At 50.4% G+C, this 5,819-nt stretch overlaps 1 protein-coding gene across 1 annotated transcript in view; it reads left to right on the top strand.

Annotated features, from left to right (window-relative positions):
• Positions 1-5,819, top strand: part of Vgll4 (vestigial-like family member 4) — a 111,655-nt gene that overhangs the window by 26,484 nt on the left and 79,352 nt on the right. The window lies entirely within an intron of this gene.

Here is a 5,819-nt window from a genome sequence, read left to right as displayed (position 1 = left end):
TTTTTTTTTTTTTTTTTTTTTTTTTTTGTCTTCTTGTCTTTTTGAGATAGGGTCGCTATGCAGTTCAGGCTGGCCTTGAACTCACTTTGTAGCCCAGGCTGATCTTGAACTCACAACAATCCTCTTGCCTCAGCCTCCTGAGTGCTGGGATTACAGGCGTGTGCCACCACATCTGGTGAGAAGTTCTTCTTCAACAATACCTAGAAGTCAGAAAGAGGCAACTTTAGGCTTTACGAAGGGTAATCTTTTGTTACAGGTAGCATAATCAAAAGTGAAAGTTCTGATTCATTTTTACAAGGTCCAGGTGGGTTAATACAACACTGATTCTAAAAACATACACTGGCTGGACATGGTGGCGAATTTTTGAGGCCAGCCTGGGGGACAAAGTGAGTTCAAAGTCAGCCTGAAGTACTTAGTGAGACCCTGTCTCCAAAACACAAAACAAAACAGACAACAAGAAGCCCACACGTTGATCTTATAGCAGCTAGGAAGCTAAAATGATGTGTTTAACATATCAGACCTGGTGCTATAAGATACCATGAGGAGGAGGAGGACACTTAGGGACACGTGAGTAGTTTGGTTATAAGAAATCAGCCTGAACTCGGCGGACACCACCCTGGAGAGGCGTGTGTGGCCCGGGGCACACAGGAGGCCGCTGAAGGCCGGTGAAGGCTGAAGAAGTGAGTGTCCCAGCCTGGGTCCTGACCCGTGATGAAAGCCTATGAGGAACGAGGTCCCCTGTTGCGGTCCTCCCTCCGGGCGGAGGGTCTGGAATGTCCCGTCCACCTGGAGCCTTGCCCAGGCTGCGGGGCACGGGCCACCTGCGGGCTCTGGACCCCACCCGCTGCAGGGCCCCCGCGGTGTCCTTGTGACCTCCTGACGCCGGGGATGAGGCTGGCTTCTCCCTTCCTCACGTCTGCAGTGTCTCTGTGGCAGTGCTTGGAGCAGAACAGACCCCGTATCTCCCGGTGCCTGTTCATCTTGCTCCTGGCGGTTTGACCGCGCTGCTGTGGTAAACAGCACCTGGTGGGGCTGTGAGACACGGAAACAAGGAGATGGCACTTCTTCTGTTTCCCTTTGGTTTATGTTTGCAAGCCGTAACAGTTAGTTCACCCTGGGGCATTGCACATGTAGGCACCGTCTCTTACCTAGGCTCTGGTGTTGGAGAAGCCGGTTCTGAGGACAGGTGCGGCGACGCCCCTGAGACCTTGCAGGAAGCGCCCTGGATGGGGTGGAGCGTGGCCGGGGAGTCGGCCCCACTCCCGTGTCCCAGCTCATGATGTGCTTGCTTTCCGGTTTGTTGGTGTTCGATGGGGTTTTCCTCCCTGGAGAAGGCTGGGATCGTCTTTCTGTCCCAAATGATCGGAGGTGTCAGGGTGGCGTGACCTCGAGTGGACTGAGGTATTGTGGGCACGTCCCGACCACCCTGCTCTCAGGGTTCCAGAGACATCAGTATGGGCACAGTGGGCCCTGCTCAGGGCAGGCACCTGGCGTCACCACCTTGCTCACCACTTCTCTGTGTTGGGAACATTCAGGAAACGCTGTGCTATTTGAAATACACATTAGTTGCTGTCAACCCTGGTACCCAGCTCTTTACTACTGGCTTTATTTTTGTCCATCACTTGGACCTCCTTCCTTTACTTTCCTTCTCCTTCCCTTTGTCCCTTCTTGACTTGTTCCGGTTGTGGGAAGATTTTTCTCAACTTTTCTTTTTCTTCCTTTTTTTTCAACTTTTTCTTTGAGACAGGGTGTCACTCTGTTGCTTAGGCTAGTGTCAAATTCCTAGCCTCAACTGTATTTTCTAATTCTTGTATTAATTATCTTTAAAAATTTAAGCTGGACACAGTGGTGCATATCTTTAATCACAGCACAGGGGAAGCTAAGGCAGGAAGTTCACCCCATGAGGTTTTTTTTTGTTGTTGTTTGTTTGTTTTTTGTTTGTTTGTTTTTTTCTCCTGTACCGGGAACCGAACTCACGACCTTGTGCTTGCCAGGCAGGCGCTTTTGCCGCTGAGCTAAATCCCCAGCCCAAGGTTTTTTTTTTTTGAGAGAGGGTCTTGCTATGTAGTTCAGGCCAGTCTTGCAATCACTATGTAGCTCAGACTGGCCTTGAACTCATGGCAATCCTCCTGCCTCAGCCTCCCAAATACTGGGATTACAGGTGTGCACCACCACGCCTAGCCACTCCATGAATTTAAGACCAGCCTGGGCTACATAATGAGACCCTGTCTCAAAAAACAAACCCCAAACTGAAACAAAATTTCTTTCAGGTTTTACATTGTCCTATGGTTTTTGTTAAATATCACACCTGATTTCATGGATGCTACTGTTTCTCTGAGAAATTTGATATATTGAAAAATGCTTTTTTCTTCTCCTTGGATTGTCTGTGTTTTGAAGGTGGAGATGGTCCCCAGGCCCTAGGTCTGCTACGCGTGTGCTGCACCTGTGAGTGACGCCATGGGCGTCTCTGTGTCTGGTTGCTCTGTGGGGTTGATTTGGACTCTGTCTTCCATGGTAGTAGTTTTTCCCCGATGCCGGGTTGTGTGCTCAGGACTGCAGGCAGGGAAGAAGCGAGCAGGAGTGGAGCTGGTGCTCTGAGCTCCCCACCACTGCCCCCAGGGCCTTGGGCCGCAGAAGCCTGGTGCCGGCGTGGGTCTCGGAGCTCTCCGCATGCAGCCTAGCATGGGCTGTCCTGCTGGGTGGGGAGGTGTAATCTGTCCTCCACCCTAAGTTGGTGCTGGTAGAATGCGAGATCATGAGGTTGGGGTTTTTTTTTTTTGGTCTTTTTGAGACATTTGGCCTTGAGCTCACTTTGTAGGCCAGGCTGGTCTCGAACTTGCAGCAATCCTCCTGCCTCAGCCTCCCCAAGTGCTGGGATTACAAGCGTGCACTACCACGCCTGGCCAAGATCGTGAGGTTGAATCCCCAGCCATGGTCAACGCCACGCGTGTCCCCCACCCCACATTCATGCAGTTGGCCTGCAGTCACGATGTTCAATTTGCAAGATGGAGTGACCCACATGTCCCCGTGCCCTGCTCCTCTCCGTGTGGTGTTACGTACAGAGTGTGGGCTCTACCCCTCGTTGGAGCTTGAGCTCTTGGAGGGTTGGAATTGGTCTTGTTCACAGCCGTTGGAACAGGATTTGGCAGACAGTGACGGACTCTCACCGTGCGTCCCTGGGCCTCCCCCCGCTCCCTGGCAGCACCTGGGCTGCAGTGGTGACTTCGGCAGACGTGGCACTGGGCGTGAGCTTTTGCATAAACAGGTGATGTCTCAGACGCCCCTTCGGCACCCCTTTCTCTGGTGCGAACTGCGGTTTGGGGTTCGTCTTTTTATTCTCCATTTTTCTTAGTGGGACTAAAATCCCTGCTGGCTTCAGATGTGGTTCAAATTTGAGGATCCTGTGAAACTCGAAAATGTTGTTTTAATGCGAGGATTTAATCATTAAGGGTAAATTTGTTATTTTTCAAGCCTTTTACTTTTTTTTCGTGTGTGTGGAGTTGGCAGCATTAATAGTAATGTGACTGGCTGTTTGGGTGACTGGAGTCGCTCCCGTCAGGGTCGTCTTCGTGCTGCTGTCCTTGGGGATTAAGGATGGTGAGAGAGTGAGTGCTGGGCTTTAGCAAGGCGATTCAGCTGTCCTTCTAGAAAATACTATGTGTATGTGCGAGCATTAAGGCAAACAGCCACGGCGAAGCCTCTGTAGCGGGCTGGGGTGCCCTCAGCGGCAGAGCGCTCGGTTCATGTGCACAAAGCCCTGGGTTCGGTCCCCAGCACCGCAGAACAAAACAAGACGGGACGAGAGAGTCCTCAGGTGACTGATCTGTGCAGTTAACCAGTGACACGCGGCTCCGGAAACACTGCTGTGTTGCTCCCGAGTGACGATATTGCTTATTTTCTGGGTCAGTTTAAGTGAACTGGAACAATGCACGCTCTTTTGAAAACGGGGATTCCAAGATTCCTGTTTTCCAGATGACACTTTGGAGTCTAGAGTCTTCTCCCCACTTGTGACACTTCCTGACAAAGGCTTGTGGCGGGAGAATCCCCAGCCCTGGGAGGAGCTGGCCCTCAGCCTGTGGTTTTCATTTTTCTTTTTTTGAGGCGGAGTCTCCCTATATAGTCCAGGCTGGCTGTGAACTCACTATGTATCCTGGGCTGGCCTTAAACTCCTGGTGATCCTCCTGCCTCAGCCTCCCAAGTGCTGGGATTGTAGGAGTGCGCCACCACTCCTGGCCTCAGTGTGTTTTGCAGGTCTGAGGATCAGGGAGTCTGTTAATGTCTGAAATTTAATCCTGCTCTCCCACCCAGCCTTTTCCTTCTCACAGTTCCCCCTGTGCCCCGGGTGGAGCCCCAAGCATGTGTTCTACCACTGAGCTACACCCCTGCCCCCTTTCAATTTTGTGGCAAACTCTTAAGTTTCTCTGAGAAGTTGAACCTTCATTGTTTCCCTCCTGGAAAATCCTCAGTTTGTTTTCCTTTGCCCCACTGGGTCCCTGACTCTCAGGAATAAAAAGAATCCCTGGGCCACTGAGTAGCAGAGTTGCCGTTCTGGGTGGGGCTTGCGGCCGGCGGAGCAGACAGGCGAATGTGCCGCTTTAATTTCAGCTCTGAGCGGTAGGCCTCAGAATTCAGTGCAGTATCGGCCCTTTCTTTTTTAATCAAAATAGTAAGAGTTCCGCGTTCTCTTTCTCCTCTCCTAGAATCTTTTCTCGGTAGTGTTTCTTAGCTAAGTGTTTACAAGAGAGCTTTTCCTTCTCGGAACTGGCCCCCTCCTTTCTGTGGATTCTAAGCCGTAGCAGCAGGGAGAGAAGCTGCGTGGGCTTTGAGTGTCTCTTTACCTCTGTGAAGTAAGGCTCGGCTGCCAAGCCTGGGTCTCTGTGTCCTGGGCTGGAAAACGCAGGAGCCGGAGAAAGCGGTTGCCAAGCACCTTGTGGTGCGACAGCAGAGGAGGAGATGCGTCCCCTGCAGATGCTGGCCGGCCGGGTGAATACGGAGGCTTTGCAAACCCGGGTGTAACAGGAAGGAAGCCTGGGCTGAGGGTGGGGTTTGCTGTCTGTGCTCCAGGATAGTGAGTGACAGCGCAGGTCACTCACTATCACTTTTTAAACATAGAAAAGTGCCAGGGCAGTAGAATTTGCGGCAGAGAGGAAATAACCCCACTGTGTAAATAGACTCCTGTGCTTTCTGCTTCCTGAGCTCTTCTGACTTTGAGAATAAAATCTGAGAAAAATCAAGTTACTTCCTGGGTGTTTGAAAGATTTGTATATCCTGAATTCGTTTGAGGTCAACCTTCTGTATTGAAATTCTAGTTTCGGTGAATGTGGTGGTGCACACCTGTGATCCTAGCACTTGGGAGACTGAGGCGGGAGGATTGCCACAATTCAAGGCCAACCTGAACTGTGTAGCAAACCCCATCTCAGAAAAAATTTTTTTTGAAATTTTAGTTTTATAAATAACACTTTTGCCGGGTGTGGTGGTGCACATCTGTAATCCCAGCACTCGGGAGGCTGAGGCAGGAGGATCACTGTGAGTTCAAGGCTAGCCTGGGCTACACAGCAAGACCCTGTCTCCAAACAACAAAATGAAACAAACAAAAAAAAAAAAACAGCAAAAAAAAATAAGCCCATAAATAACATTTTTGTTTTGCAAAGAAAACTCACTCTTCTCTTTATAGGATGATGGTTTGATATCACCACAACATTTTAGAAAGTCCCAGATTTCTTGATGGTTTCCTAATTGTGAAGCTCTTTTGCATGACACTTTGTGCCACTGGGAATTGTAAAGAATTTAGGAACATTGCTGAAGGCGGGGGTGGGGGG

Source organism: Chinchilla lanigera, unplaced genomic scaffold (genome assembly GCF_000276665.1).
Source record: "Chinchilla lanigera isolate Chin_1 unplaced genomic scaffold, ChiLan1.0 scaffold00028, whole genome shotgun sequence".
NCBI classification, from domain to species: Eukaryota; Metazoa; Chordata; class Mammalia; order Rodentia; family Chinchillidae; genus Chinchilla; species Chinchilla lanigera.
Note: the sequence above shows the minus strand (reverse complement) of the source record. Positions and strands in the feature narration are given on the sequence as shown.